The 15,959-nt window shown below is 38.3% G+C and overlaps 1 pseudogene; it reads right to left on the reverse strand.

Annotated features, from left to right (window-relative positions):
- Positions 1-671: 671 nt before the first annotated feature.
- On the reverse strand, positions 672-13,844 carry LOC102426729 (annotated as a pseudogene).
- Positions 13,845-15,959: the final 2,115 nt, after the last annotated feature.

Here is a 15,959-nt window from a genome sequence, read left to right on the forward strand (position 1 = left end):
AAATTTCTGGATCACAATTGTGATTTTTCTCAAAAGATTACTATGTCTCATAAACTAATATATATATATAATATATATATATATATATATATATATAATGTATGTATGTATATGTGTGTAGTGGACAACACTATAGGTGTAAGAGGATATAGAAAGCAATCTTATCACATTAACAAGGGAGAAATGAGATATATGTAAAATCAACAAAGATTGTAAGTTGAAATAGGTTTATGTTTCTGTGCATGTTTTGTTTATGTTTATTGTGTAGCAGACATGTGGCTATGTGCCAAGGTTCAGGAGGGGACACTGATTTAGTTTTTGCTGGTACAGTCCAGTAAGTATGTGAAAGAATAGAGGCACAGGCTCCAAGTAATAAGTTGGATAAAAAGTAAAATAGAGGCATTATTTATTAAGTGGAGATTATATACTAGAGGCCAGGTGCATGAAATTCATGCAACTGTGGGGCCCCTCCCCCTAGCCCCCCAATATTCATGTATTTATGTATATGTGTGTATGTATGCATATTTTTTGTTTTTGTTGTTGTTGTTAATCCTCACCTGATGAAATTTTTTATTGATTTTTAGAGTAGAAGGGAAGGCAACAGAGAGAGAAACATGGATGTGAGAGATACATCAATTGGTTGCCTCCTGCACATACCCTGATCAAATCAGTCAAAATAGCGCCACTGACAGGGCCGACTGCTGGCGGCCGCTGGGGCTCAGTGTTGAGCGTATGGCAGTTTTCTGTTTCTACTTCCACTTCTGGTAGAGGTCCCGCTTGTAGGAGCTGCTGATGTAGCGACCACTTTCTGTCTTGATCTTCTTCTTGTCCTCCTGTCCTGACTGTCCCACAAACCGCTTCTTCTTCTGGTCCCACTTGGGCTGCTGCTGCCCCCTGGTCAGGCTCTGGGCCTCCTCCCCCATCAGGTCAGGACAGCGCCAGCCACCTGCTGCTCAAAGGCGCCCCATCCCCACCAACGCTCAGGCCCGTTCACTGTCGAAGTCCTTGGGCCCATAGGGGACATAGACATCCTGGTCCAGCGGCAGGGCCTCCTCCTTCTGCCTCTTGGCTCCCCGCTCAGGTCCTGGCTGCTGCCGTTTTGGCCCACGACCTCTGTGAAGACGTTCTCCACGCTCTCTCCCGCCGCCTCTTAATCCTCCTCCTCTTTCCCAGGCTGCTCCGCCTGCCGCGCTGGGCAGCTCGGGGCTGGGCCAGCCAGGTCCTCCTGCCGGCCCTGCTGGAAGCTGGTGATGGCCTTGCAATCCTTTTGCTGCTTGGCCCGCATCACCTGGCTGCTCAGGTCCCGGCTGGAGGCGTTGATCTCAAAGATGGTCGCCTGGGAGCGGTACTGCTTGATGCTGTCCACCAGCCTCAGCTGCTGCAGCTCCTCCTCCTCGAAGCACAAGCTAAGAGGAGGTGCAGGCCCAGCCCCGCGAGGTCCAGCTCCTTGCCCCGCTTGATGGACTCTGGAGAGGGTGCCGGCGGGGAACCCACGTACTGCTGCTGGGCATTGTCGGTCATGCGGCCCAGGCCCTGCAGCTCCAGCGACGCCTCCAGGGTGTTCCACAGGCCGCAGTCCTCATGTCCATCACGCTCTGTGGCATCTGGCACAGCGTGCCGTCCGTGCTGACCACACAAAGTCCTCATGGAGCCGGCAAAGGTGAGGGCACGGCCTAGGACAGTGGTCGGCAAACTGCGGCTCAGCAAACCGTAGCTCGTGACCCACATGCGGCTCTTTGGCCCCTTGAGTGTGGCTATTCCACAAAATACCGGCTCTTCCACAAAATACCGACTTCTGCGCATGGGCCATGAAGTTTCAATTGCATTGTACATGCTTGCCCGCACGTGGTATTTTGTGGAAGAGCCACACTCAAGGGGCCAAAGAGCTGCATGTGGCTCGCGAGCCGCGGTTTGCTGACCACGGGCCTAGGAAGAGGTGCAGGTCTAGCCAGTGGGGCACCTCATCTGGGGCCACCAAGGAGTAGGCTGTGCCACTTTGGCAGCCCAGGCCACATGACCCACGTGCAGGAAGAGCTTGCCCTTGGCTGGGAAGCTGAAGTTGATGATGTTGTCCAACAGCGGGATGTCCAGGCCCTGGTCTGCCATGTCAGTCATGATGAGGGTGGAGCACTTGCCATGGGTCAACTTGGCCAGGTTGATCTTGCAAGCTATCTTGTCCAGGGTGCTGTAGATGTGGGCACAGCTTGCCCACTGGAGCAGCCTCGGCCCCTGAGACCAAGGTGGGGGGAGGCAGACGCTTAATGCCTAGGCTCTGAGTGGGCATGGGGAAGGCCAATGGGACGGGCTGGCAGGGGGAGGGGCGGTGAGGGGCCATGGGCAGTTGAAGGGGGGACCATTGGGGTTGATCGCTGGTTGGCTGCAGCAGTGTGCATCATAGCAACCGTCTTTCCACTGTTCGGTCAATTTGCATATTAGCCTTTTATTATATAGAATAGTTATGAACTTGAGGACTTAACAGATTAGTCATTTTGTAAGATCCAACTCCTTGGCCTTGTGGGATCCTAGATTATGTCATTGTTCCAGCCGCAGCTTGAGCTCCACGTGGAGCCCCTGGTACCCTTTTCCTGGTTCATGAAACTCCATAACAATTTATTTTCCAGGGCCAGTCAGTAGTTTGCCAGGCTTGGTTGGCAGTGATTTTCTAGTCCTGGTAGATAGGATCCTCTATTACATAACAATACCATTATGTAAGGAAAGAAGAGAAACATTCCTCTTACTTCCTGATCTTTCCTGACAATGGGCAGGGCCTTCACTTCAAAGACTGGACATGCTAGACCTTTGTTTTAGCAGCTTGCATGTTTCCATGCCAAAGAAAAAGTCATGTTACGGCTACATAGCAATCGATAATATTATAGTTAAACCAATTAGACAAAGGCTAGTAACATCAAGAGATGATGAAACTTCAAAACAGGAAAAAGGGTTAATATAAAGAATTACCTTTTCCCGGCCTGCGTGGCTCAGTGGTTGAGCATCAACCTATGGACCAGAAGGTCACGGTTCAATTCCAGGTCAGGGCTCATGCCTGGGTTGCAGGCTTGATACCCAGTCAGGGGTGTGCAGGAGGCAGCCAACTGATGATTCTCTCTCATCATTGATGTTTCTATCCCTCTCTCCCTCCCCCCTTCCTCTCTGGAATTACACACACACACACACACACACACTCACACACACATATACCTTATAGATGATTTCCCTTATAGATGATTTCTTCAAGCACTGAGTTATAAAAAGACTGGTGAAAAAGTTTTACTTTTAATTTGATTTCACCAGGTATAAAAGAGCTCTATTTTCTATGACTCTAATATATTTTAATTGCAGCTATGCTTATTTTATGATTACTTTAAATCATTAAACATTTTATGTTGTTGTGAGGAACTTAGGCTGTGAGCTAGAACATTTTTAAATGTTAATTGGCTTAACAGTCAAGTGGTTAAAATTCTCCCCCAATATAACCAATACCCCTAATTTTATAGTGTATAATGATGTAAAATAATGATGTTTTATAAGGAATTGAGTGTTAATGGACTATTGAAAAATGTACAGGTTACCATGATATAGAGATAAATAATCCAGTTGTCAGAATCAGCAAATGGTCATGCAACTTCTTTTTGTTGTTGTTGTTATGCTAGTTTTACTTTTCTAATACACTCTACAATATATACATTGCAGTTAAACATTTAGAGTTATCCATGTATTTCTTAAAATCATCTCATGAACACACCATACTTGCTCAGATAAGGATTTTCAGCAGGGAAATGATAAGGTTAGATTTAGATTTTAACTAGGCTGCTTGACAGCAAGTGAAGGATAGATTTCTCCCCTTAATTTTTTCAAAACTTTGACTTTTATTTTTTTCATATTTAATACATTTTATTTTTAGATCAGTTTTAGGTTCACAGAAAAATTGAGTGGGAAGTATAGTTCCAATTATACTCCCTGTCCAACCATGTCAAACTCGTGGCCGGTGGGCCACATGCCTCATTTAACATGAGATTGATATGCTTGTTACACACACACACATGCATATACCTGCACACACACACACACACACACACACACATACACACACTAAACCTCCCCCACTATTAATATCCCTCACCAGAGTATATTTGTTAGAATTTATGGACCTACATTGACACAACATTATCACCCAAATCTATAGATTACATTAGGGTTCCCTCTTAATTTTGTATATTCTATGGGTTTTGACAAATGCAAATTATATGTATCCACCATGCGGTATGATATAGAATAGTTTAATTGCCCCCCAAATCCTTGTGTACTGCCTATTTATTCCTGCCTCTTACATAAACCCTGGAAACCACTGATCTTTGTATTATCTTCAAAGTTTTGTCCTTTCTAAAATGTCATATAGTTGGAGTTCGAAAATATGGCATGGCTTCATGCACTTAATATGCATTTAAGTTTCTATCACGTATCTTCATGGCTTGATAATTTATATTTTTAGCACTGAATGATATTCCATTATCTGGATGTACCACAGTTTTTTTTATCCATTCACCTAATGAAGGTCATCTTGATTGCTATCAAGTTTCTGCAATTATGAATAAATCTGCTACAAACATCAGTGTGCAGGTGTTTCTGTTGACAGAAGTATTTAATTCCTTGAGTAAATTACACTTCAGTCTAATTGCTGGATCCTATGATAAAATATGTTTAGTTTTGTAAGAGACTGCCAAACTGTGTTCCAAGGTGGTTGAATCATTTTGCATTTCTACCAGCAATTTATGAGATTTCCTGTTGCTCCACATCCTTGTCAGGATTTGGTGTAGCCAGTGTTTTGGATTTTGACCATTCTGATAGGTATATAGTAGCATCTTATTGTTGTTTTAATTTTCATTTCCCTAAAAATGCATGATATTGAACATAGTTTCATAAGCTTACTTGCCATCTGCATATCCTTTTTGGTGAGTTGTCTGTTCAGGTCTTTGGCCCATTTTTAAATCAAATTGTTTGTTTTCTTATTGTTGTTGACTTTAAGAGTTCCTTTTGTATTTTGAATAACAGACCTTTAGCAGATGTGTCCTTTGCAAATATTTTCTCATAATCTGTGGCTTGTCTTTTCATTTTCTTGACAGTGCCTTTTGCAGAGTAAAAGTTTTTAATTTTAATGGAGTCAACCTTATTAATTCTTTCCTTCATTGATCTTATCTTCGGTGTTGCATGGAAAAGGTCATCACCATACCTACATTTTCTGTATGCTATGTTTCAGGGGTTTTATAGTTTTGTATTTTACATTTAGGTCTATGATCAATTTTGTCTTAATTTTTGTGAAGAGTGTAAGGTGTGTGTCTAGATTCATTTTTTTGCACATGGATGTCAAGTTGTTCCAATGCTTTTTGTTGAAAAGACTATTTTTGCTCTATTGTATTATCTTTGCACTTTTGTCAAAGTTCAGTTGGCTGTATTTATGTGAATCTATCTCTAGGCTTCATTGATCTATGAGTCTATTCTTTCATCATTACAACACTATCTCGATTAAAGTATATTTATACTAAGTCTTGAAGTCAAGAAGTGTCAGTCCTTCAACTTTGTTCTTTTCCTTTAATATAGAGCTGGCTATTCTAGTTCTTGTGTCTCTGCATATACTAGTAAACTTTAAAATCAGTTTGCTGATATCCACAAAATAACTTTTGGATATTTGATTAGGATTATGTTGAATCTAGAATAAGTTCAGCAGAACTGAGATTTTTGACAACATTTAGTTTTTCTGTCCATGAATTTGCCCTATAACATCATTTTTTTCATAGATCAAAGAAAGTTGATTTTAAAGTTTGTTTAGCTTTTGACTTGTTAGGATGGAGTGACAGCACCCAAGTTTCTTACATTTGGATCAGAAACCAGAAGCCCTGACTTGAGTTGTACTTTAAAAAGTTAGTGTTGCCCTGACCAGGTGCCTCAGTTGGTTGGGACTTCATCCTGTGCACCAAAAGATTGCAGATTAGATTCCCAGTGAGGGCACATATCTAAGTTGCCTCTTTGATCCCTGGTTGGGGGCATTTCAGAGGCAACTGATCTCTCTCTCTCTCTCTGTCTCCCTCTCTCCTCCCCCCTTCCTCTCTCTAAAATCAATAAAACATATTCTTGGGTAAGGATAAAAAGAAATAAAGAATAAATAAAAGGCTAATATATTTAATTCTAAACAGAAAATGAAGATTTGAAAATTGTAAATTATAACTTTATAAATTGTCAAACATATTTTTCAGTAACAAATTATAGGTGAGTAGACCAATCAAAGTGTGGTGGAAAACCATACAGTGTTATTACAGGACCCATAGGAATAAGTTATAAATTTTTTTGTGAATGTTCTAATTTAATCAGTTCCAGCAACAGTATTAATAAGTAGGTAGATTTTAAATGATTATCTAATTACAGTTAAATAGTATCAGGTACCTGAAATGAATTTATCACTGAAAAGGAAAACAGAAATAAAATCCTCTCTAAAAGAGGCTTACTTTGGGTGGTGGTGTTTTTTTCTCTCTCTCCAAACAGAATGCCATTATGAGTCTTCTTCAAGCCTTAAATAACAGAAAATTAATACTGAGGCTCATGAATGCACCTTTTGTGATGAGCAGTTGCATAAAACATATTTCAACGTGATATTGAGAGCTATGGACATTCCTAGAGCTTTTCAGGTTCATATACTTTAAGTCTATCACAGAAGGAATTTCTAGAAAAATTGGCATCCAATTAGTACAGGAACATTGTCCTAGATAAGTATTTAAAGGTAACATATTCTATTTTTCTAGCCTCCACTTAAAATAATTGAGACAGATGTAAGTAAAATTTGTTTTCAAAGACCTCTAGAATATTCAAAGAATATTCTCCAGCTTTCTTTAGTACCACATTGTGTCTCTGCATATACTAGTAAACTTTAAAATCAGTTTGCTGATATCCACAAAATAACTTTTGGATTTGTTTTCAAAGATCTTGGCTACTGAGAAAGTTTACACTAAATGTCTAAACAAAATTACCTCTATATTATTAAAATTCTTCTGATTACTTTCATGGACTGAGGGCTGCTATCTTTGAAGGCAATGTAAGAATCTTTGACGACCAAAGATAATTGTAATGTTCATATTATTTTTAAATTCAATTATTAATTTTTCTGGTAAGAGCTTTGAGGCATCAGATTATGGAGTCAAATCTTTGACTCTTGCATTCTCCTGCTAATGTAGCCATGAGCAAGTGATATAATGTGTCAGAGGCTTCTATCCTCACCTGTAAAATGGGGAAAACAATTCCAGTTTTAGCAGATTGTTGTAAGGATGCAAGACAAAATATATGTAAAGTGAGAATGCTGTCTGGCACATAGTAAGCACTCCTAAGTGCAGTAGCTTCTGTGGTTGCATTTATTAATATTATTTGATTAATCTGTTCATCTATTATAATTTGGCAAACATTTATTGCATACCTTCAATATTGTAGTCACTCTGTTAACTGCTTATTATTATGCTACAGAATTTGTTAAATTAATATATTGTTTATTTGATCAGATATTGCTCCTGGTCCTGTAATTCTGCTCTACCCCTCCTCCAACCCCAGCCACTACTAAATTCAGGAATATGCCAATTTATGTTCACAAATTGATTCCCTTTTATGACCCTAACATAAATGCCTAATTCAGAATGAGGTTTCTTTCTCCACATAAACACTAGTTTCTTTCCCTTCTTTTACACTAAGTACATTGTATCAGTTTATCCTGGTGGGAAAAGTGCATACTGTGTTTTGAACTCAGGCTGACTTGGTTTCCAGTCGAAGCTCATAATTTACCCAGAAACCTGAATTATTATGCAGCCTCTCTAGTTTCCTCAGCTTTTCCAGACATAACACCAATTTCAGTGACTGGCTTTGAGACTTAAATAAGATAATGTTACCTAGTTTAGCATCTGATGCGGAGCTGGCTCTCATTCCATGAAGTAACTTAAAAGCAGGAACACATTTTAATCTGAAGGTGTCATTTCTCCTATATTTAAATTTTTTCATTAAAGTCTTATTTTGACAGTCCCCATAATTTTTTAAAATCACTTTTGTTAAAGAAATTGCCTGTTAGAAGAGCAGCATACTGTGTAATCTTAGTATTCTTTGTCAGATAAAGACCTCATGGAAAGTAGTTGAGGAAAATTTTAAATGGAAATCAGGTGTTAAAAGTTTAATTAGAAAAATGTATCCCTTACACATGGGCTAATGTAGACGATGGCAAGATGCTTAATTGTTGATTCTAGGGCTATTTTTACACTGTCAACATTCTATTTAGTAATCTTGGGGGGAACAGCATCAAAAGCAGACAAAGAAAAATGTTTCCCTTTCCCGCAGCTGATTCCCGTGATTGCCTGACGTTTAGTTACATTTGGGCATCTGTCTCAGGAACTCCCATTGTCTGGAACCATATGCAAACTGAAGTGTGCACTGGGGTATAGACATGAGGACAGAATTTACACTTGGATATGCCATCCGCCAGCAGTGGGAGAAGCTGGACAAGCCTGGGATGCTCCACACAGTTCATTTAATGAACTGTTACTTTATTATTTTGTAAAGCTTCTGTAATGCACATTTATGATATAAAAAGTGCCTCACATACTGCTTCATCGGAAGGGGACCTCATTTAGATTAACCTGTGACTTCAACAGCAGGTGGTAGAATGAACCAACTGCTTCAATTACTGCTTTTGCGCATGACTTTCATGTGTTGCTAAGATTATCAGAGGAACCTGATTACATCCCCTTAGACACTATTGTTGGCACGATGATTAAGCTGGTGTGTGTGTGTGTGTGTGTGTGTGTGTGTGTGTGTGTGTGTGTGTTTTAAGACTAGGGGCCTAAAAAGCTTTTTGGCATGAGGCAAAAACAGTGTGTATAGAGATCAGAAAGATAGTGTATATCATTGCCCTGTAGCTTATCTCCACATATACAGCTCCCTGGTGGATCCCTATGATAAACATTATTGGAACAATTAGCTGCTGCTGACACAGAATCCAGACACAATAGCCATGGCCAGCAGCACAGAGCCAGGAATTATGGAGCCAAAAACCATAAAAAGCAACACCAAGCTAGTCTCCCCATTCAACTGCTGTCATAAAACCCTCCCAGTGCTATGTTTGCGTAGCTGGCTTTACCGATATGGCACTGCTAACACAAAAGAAGAAGCTGCAGCACTTGTCTTTGTTTAGCTGAAATTACAAGTCATTGAATTAGTATGTCATCTTTATTGTGCTGTCATGCAGCGGAGGTGAGGAAGGCTCCGTAATGGATGGTAGAGTTTGATGGCCTGAAAGACAGGCTCGCAGATGGTTGTCGATATAAAACAGTTTTTACCCCCTTAAAAAAAAGGGAAGAAAGGAAGGGGGGAAAAGCAAATAGGCTGCTTGGAATGGATCTTCACTAATTGGTATATAATCCCAAGCAATGTTCATATCAGACCCATATGTAAGAACTTTAGTAGCCCAGAGAATATGATGCAGGTATAGAATGCTAACATTCCTAAGGAGTTTAAATAAAAGTGATGCAGCATTTTAGCTTTTTAGAAAGCTGGTGGTGGTTGTTGCTCTGGGAGAGTTTTTCTTATAATATTTCCAAAGAATTCTGAATGATTAGAGAAAGAGTTGACAGTGTTATAGGAAGTTTAAAACTAAACAGAATTTTAGCCATTCTTATTAGCAGAAATTTAAAATTGTATACTTGTATGATTAAATATATTTTGATAGGGATCTTAGACCACATAATAATGAGACAGTAGACTAAATCTGGCTTAAAATATTTTTCATTTATTAATTTCTTGCTTTTCTTGCTCTTCTTCTGTAGTTTTGGTTTGATTTACAAACACATCATTGGACAATTATATTAATATATCTATTGAAAATCAATAAAATGATAAACTAAATTTTGCTTTTAAAAGACCAATGTCCTGTTTCCTTTAACACATTTATTTAAAAGTTTGACCTGGTCTAAACAGCATTATTTTGAATCTTATTTAACAAAGAAAACATTCTTTCCACCAGTATTTTATTTCAGGTGGGATTCCAAGCCACCAAACATTCAGGGCAATATTTTTTAAAGAAGCAAACAGGTACACCTAAGAGTGTATAGAATTTTTAATGTGCTAGTAATTATTTTGGGTCAAGTTTGTCTTTTTTTTCTTGTGGCTAAGAGAAACAGGAGAAAAATTAAATATCTGATTTTCTCTTGGTGAAACTGAGACTCACGTATGACCATAAAAGAAACCTCTAATGGGAATAATGTAAATGTGAACATATATTTAAAAATACACTTGACTACATGTAAGAAAACATAAGGGCTGGAAGTCAAGGTCTGTAAAATGGCAGGTATTAGCTCTGTTTGTGAATCTTTCTTTTGAAATGTGAATTAAAAAAGCTTTTTACATATCTTTAAAATAGCATTTGGGGCTTATGAAAAAAGCTGTCTAAAGGAGAAATAAGGAATTAGATACCGAGGTGGGACCCTAAATTTATCTGTGTTTATTCAGCAACATTAATACAGTTATTGACTTGTATTTAATGCTTATTTTATTTTTATTTGGGGACTACCATGCTGACTCTTGCAGTGTGTTATGAAAAGCAGCCTTTTGGGGAACTATTGTTTGTATGTACATGTGTTTGTGTGTTTTGGAGGTATGGGGAAAGATTACAGACTCTTCAGTTAATTTAATTTTGATTTGAATCTTGGCCTTGCCATTTACTTTTTAACTGCATTGCTTTCAACCAGTTCTACAGCCTCTTGGCATCTACTTTCTCGTTTGTAAATCTGAGAGAAGAATGGGCAATGAGTAGGGAGGAGGGCATCAAAGACTTGGGCCACACATGGCCAGGCCACAGCTTGGAAGTGAGTTTCCATGGCTGCAGGATTACAAGTTATGACTCACTGTCCTAGAGTCAAAACTGCCCCAGTGTAAGGGCTAGGACCAACAGACCCAGATCCCAAATATGGAGCCTAACTCGGAGGTTTGGGCACAGAAAGTACAAGGTTAGAGCTGACCGACAGAGTGAGCGCTTGATGGTACCTGTCAAACCCAAGGAGAGGAGGCTCCCTAAATCTATACCACTAGGTAGGGATGGTTCCAATGCCTAGAGACTGGGTTGAGGATTAGGAGGTCCCAGTGCAGAGTTTTGTGTACACAAGTAAAGCAAATCAGTAGAGTTATACTCATTTACTGTTTGAAATGACTGAACCAGCTAAGTAAAAATATTAAAGGGGAGAAAAAAGAAAGCACATAAGTATGAAAAATTGAAGAAATAAGATTTTTCCTTTATGGAGGAAAATGTTGAGGAAGGAGGAGGTTAGGATAACCAGGGATGAGATGCTTAATATTGTATTGTTGGAGCCACCTTTTCTGTTACCCAAATAGGGAAGGTCTTCCCTGGAAAGCACTAAAAAGCTCTAGATCTCCCCACTCCATGTCCTCTACCCCAAGGGCAGTTTGGTTCAGATGTGGTGGCTAGAATAGTGTGTGGTGTAAGAGATTTTAGGGGTTCCTGTTATTCCCATTGCTCAAACATCTCCATTTATTCCATAATCCCTCAAATTCTTCTATGAAATGGGTAAAAACTTTTATCCAACCATTAGTTATACACAAAACCTAAGAAATAATAAGAATGGCCACAAAAAAATTATTATTTTTTAATTGAGTTTACAAATCTAGTGAGATAATATATATATATATATATATATATATATATATATAATATATATAAAAGGCATGGTAAATTGGAAGATGCCAGTGTACATGATATTGAAATTATTAAAATTTCATTTGATCTGTTCTAGAGAAGTGAATGAGGATTAGGAGTTAGTTATATGTTGACTTGGATTTACAGAAAGATGAAACAACAGAGAAAGGCAGTTACCTGTGTGAATTGGAGCTGAGAGAACGATGGTTATGTTAAGGTAGAGGTCACCTGAGTATGGACGTGAGAAAAATGCAGAGAGAAGGCCCAGGAGAGCTAACATGAAGTATTTTTAAGCTTTAGCCATAATAAAAAGACCAAATTGGTATTTATAGGTGTCCAGGACATTTTATTATGTACCCTTTTTATCTCTTTGATTTCATCCTTCCCATAAATTTTTTAAATATTTTAAATTGATTTTTAGAGAGAGAGGAAAGGAGAGAGAGAGAGAAAAATATTGATGTGAGAGTAAAACATAGATCAGACTGGCTGCCTCCTGCATGCCCTCCTAGGATTGAGCCCTGACATGTGCCCTGACTGAAAATTGAACAACAGCCTCTTGGTGCATGGGACGATGCCCAACCAACTGAGCCACACTGGGCAGGGCAACCCATAAATTTTTAATTCATTTCCTGGATGAGGCCAAGAATACGACCAGTGAACAAGAAAGCATACCTATTCATTATATTCAAAGCAGAATATGTTTTAAATGTCACACATACACATATTTATATTCTGCTGTTCTAGAGTTATCCTAGACTAGTGTTCCAATGTTTAGGTCACAGGGTCATGTATTTTGTAATATAAGCTGATGTCAGCAGGAACATTTTTTTTTTCATGCGGCCTGTAACTTGTTCTTTCAGAATAAATGTCACTTACTGTGTTTGAACTGCCTTTGGTTTCTGTTCTTCCACTTTTCTTCTAGCCTCTGTAGTTTGCTTAAGCTGCATGATTAAATGAGAATTGGATGATAATTTGAAATGATCACAGTGTTATAACCTTGTCAAATCAACTGGAATATATTTAGCAATTATTTCAATAAGCAATGCTACATAAGTAATATCATTATTTCTTATTGTTATTTTTATTCACCAAATGTATAAACAGTAACTAAATACACCCTAATCCATTGTAAAATTGAATTCAGGTTTTCTGACTTGGCTCCTGTCTATGTCTCCATGATTCTACCTTTTCCCTTTTTTTCAACTTTATACTTTTGCCCACTTTTATACCTTTTCCCTCTGGATACTATTGATTCTTGTGGTTTCATTTCTATGCAGATATTTGCTTGCAAATCTAGCCCAGGGAATTCTGTCTCCAGCTTCACTTTTATCATTAAGAATTGGATTAATAATAGTCACACGAAGCTCAGATTTTCTCTAAATCATAAATCTCTAAATCTCAGCTCCTCTGTGTAAGCTGTGACATAATTTTTCTGCAGTCTAAGATCCTGGCATAGAAAGTTATTGAAAATTTACCTTTTCATTTGGGAAACTTATCAGCATTGTCACATTGCACAATCTACTCAAATTCTCTGCTAATGTCTCATACTCAGTATATCCAAAACCTGTCCTCCATCTTCCCCAAACTACCACCTCCTTCTACCTTAAGCCTCCCATCGAGGGTCTTCAGAGTCTTATTAACTCCTTGCTCTTCAATCATTTGCCACATTCACTAGAATCTAGCTTTGCAATGTCAGTGACTTCTTCCTCATTGTCTCTCACACTATTAATCTCCTTTATCAAGCTTCAGACTTCTTGCCTCCATGCCAAAATTAGCCTTCCTAGGAGTCCTGTCACCTTTATTTTCTTCTTCCTTTGCAATAATTTTCCTACACGTGTCTTAGTCTTTCCCAAAGGTTTCAGACTCCATGTCCCTAACAAATTCAGGGTATGCTCATGAGCCTGGCACCCAGGGACTTCTATATCTCCTGTGAAGTCCTTGAACAGAGCCTATATTTCCATAAACCCACCCACTTTCCATGAAATCATCCTCACCCAGTAAAATTCATTTCAAATGCTATCTCCTCTTCTGATTCTCCCAGCCCAATGTCATCTTTTCTTCTGTGAACTTCACCCCTTGCATTTTCTAACTGTTCAATGGTCTTAATCATATTATACATGCTTGCAGATTATCTTATCCCTTCTTTTTCCACCATCTTTGCCCCTATTCAATTTTAAGATCCTTCTGGGCCAGATCTGATCTAATTGTCTTTACTTTTCCAAAACATATCACTGCATTTCCTATACTCAATACTCAATAATAATTAGTATTTTTGTAGGGAAGCAACTACTGGAAGTATATGTCTCCTTGCTGTTTGTCTTAGCAGAGGCTTTCCGTATAGAATTGTGGAATTCCATGGGTCCCAGTTAGCTGAACTAAATAAGGGATTGGGTAGCTTTTCAAGGCAATGAAATGAATGAATTCCTATAATCCTGGCTTGATTATTGGGGCTTTCTATGTGCTAGTCTTTGGGTTCATATTTGAGAAATTGAGATTGTCATTGTAACACTAGTGTAAAATGACAGTGTGAAAAAACTTCCCAATTAGCAGATAAATTTTCAATAGCTACCCACTCTGGTGTAATTCTTGAATTATTAAGATAGACTCACATTTTACATGGAAAATGGACTTGGAAAAATAGTTCATGACTTTCAAATCAAGAAAATCTGTGTTTTATATGACTGTTCTTTAACAGAAGGCAAAAGATACAAGGACTCTCTATTTGGAAATGATTCTCAAAAATACCTTTGTTTTTCAGGCTGTGTTCCAACCTCCCAGATTCCCTGAAGTGAGGGAGGGGCAAGGGTATTTACAGCATTGCAAAGGCCTTATTCACCCCCTGACTTCACACTCAGCTAAACTTGGAAATGCAATTGGTTTATTTTGTATAAATAAGCAAGAATGCTAGAAGAAGCTAAATATCTTCATAAAACAGAACATTATGATACCAGAAACCCTTAGGAATAGCACTAATGCTTTTAAATGAAGGTTTTATTTGTCTCAGAGCTGCAAAAAGGAGTCACTAATGAGATGTCATTTAAATTCTAACACCTGTTTAATGGCAGTTTTTCTCTATCCCCAAAGAGTAACTGTTTATGAATGTTTGCAGTTTTCCAAGTGTATCTACAAGAATTGTTTTTTCATAAACAATGTGATGCCTTTTTCCTCATATGCTACAGTCACGTTACAACATATGATGAAAATTGTTGGTTGTGGCATTTTTGTTTTATATAGGTTTTAAAGATAGTGTTATTTCATACCCTGAAACTTAAAATTTTATAAATCACATAGTAAATATTTTTTCAAAAACTTATGTACTACAGGTTTATGAGTATATATTGGTATAAGGAAAATGAAATTTCTAGTATTATTTACTTAAATTTAAATAGCATGTGAAAAGACATTGCTGAATGTTTGCCCCCATATTCCCTGTTATGAAAAAAATTTATATTTATAAATAAACACACACACACATAGATTCTAGGAGTTGCAAAAAAGAAATGCTGACTTTTTTTTCACAGACAATAAATAACTGAAAAAGTCAGAAATGAGACTGTACCAGTTCTTTCATGATTTTATGTTTTTCTTATACAAACAATTTGTTATTCATGAAAGGAGCCCACAATAACCATGTTGCCATTTTTCTCTATGCTTTCTCAAGAAATTGATAATGATGAGTAACAGATACCATATAGATGAATATATGAATAATTGCTTACTGTTGGAAGTGCTTTTCTTTAGGGTGTGTTCCATTTAATATTCATAGCATTTTATATAGGTTATTTTTATGTTTAACATCTTTTAATAAAACTACTTGTACTTCAGTAAAATAAATGACATATAAGTTTATTTTAAAATAAATTAACCTCTAACTTGAGAAATTCAAGTATAAGTAATTGCCTTGGAGGAGCAGTTAGGCCCTGGATGTTCACCAAAGTGATTATATGAACTCTTGAAAATGCTGGCTTCGGGGGAAGCTGCAGGAAACTCTTCCCTTAAGGATCGTGTCCCTTTGAACTAATAGGAGCCATGGCTTCTCTGTTAGCATGCTGACTGTGTGACAGAGCAGTCCTTGTTTGTGTGGGGAAAGCAGGAACTCACCTTGATGAAAGGTGAGACCATGCCCTGTGGACTGAACCTCTCTAAGAACTCTTTGGGATTTAAGCTGAGTGCACCAGGTTTACCGCCAAAGGAAATGGCTGAGCCACAGAAGTCTCAAAGTGTGGACCTGAGC

This window comes from Myotis lucifugus, unplaced genomic scaffold (assembly GCF_000147115.1).
Source record: "Myotis lucifugus unplaced genomic scaffold, Myoluc2.0 scaffold_161, whole genome shotgun sequence".
NCBI lineage: Eukaryota > Metazoa > Chordata > Mammalia > Chiroptera > Vespertilionidae > Myotis > Myotis lucifugus.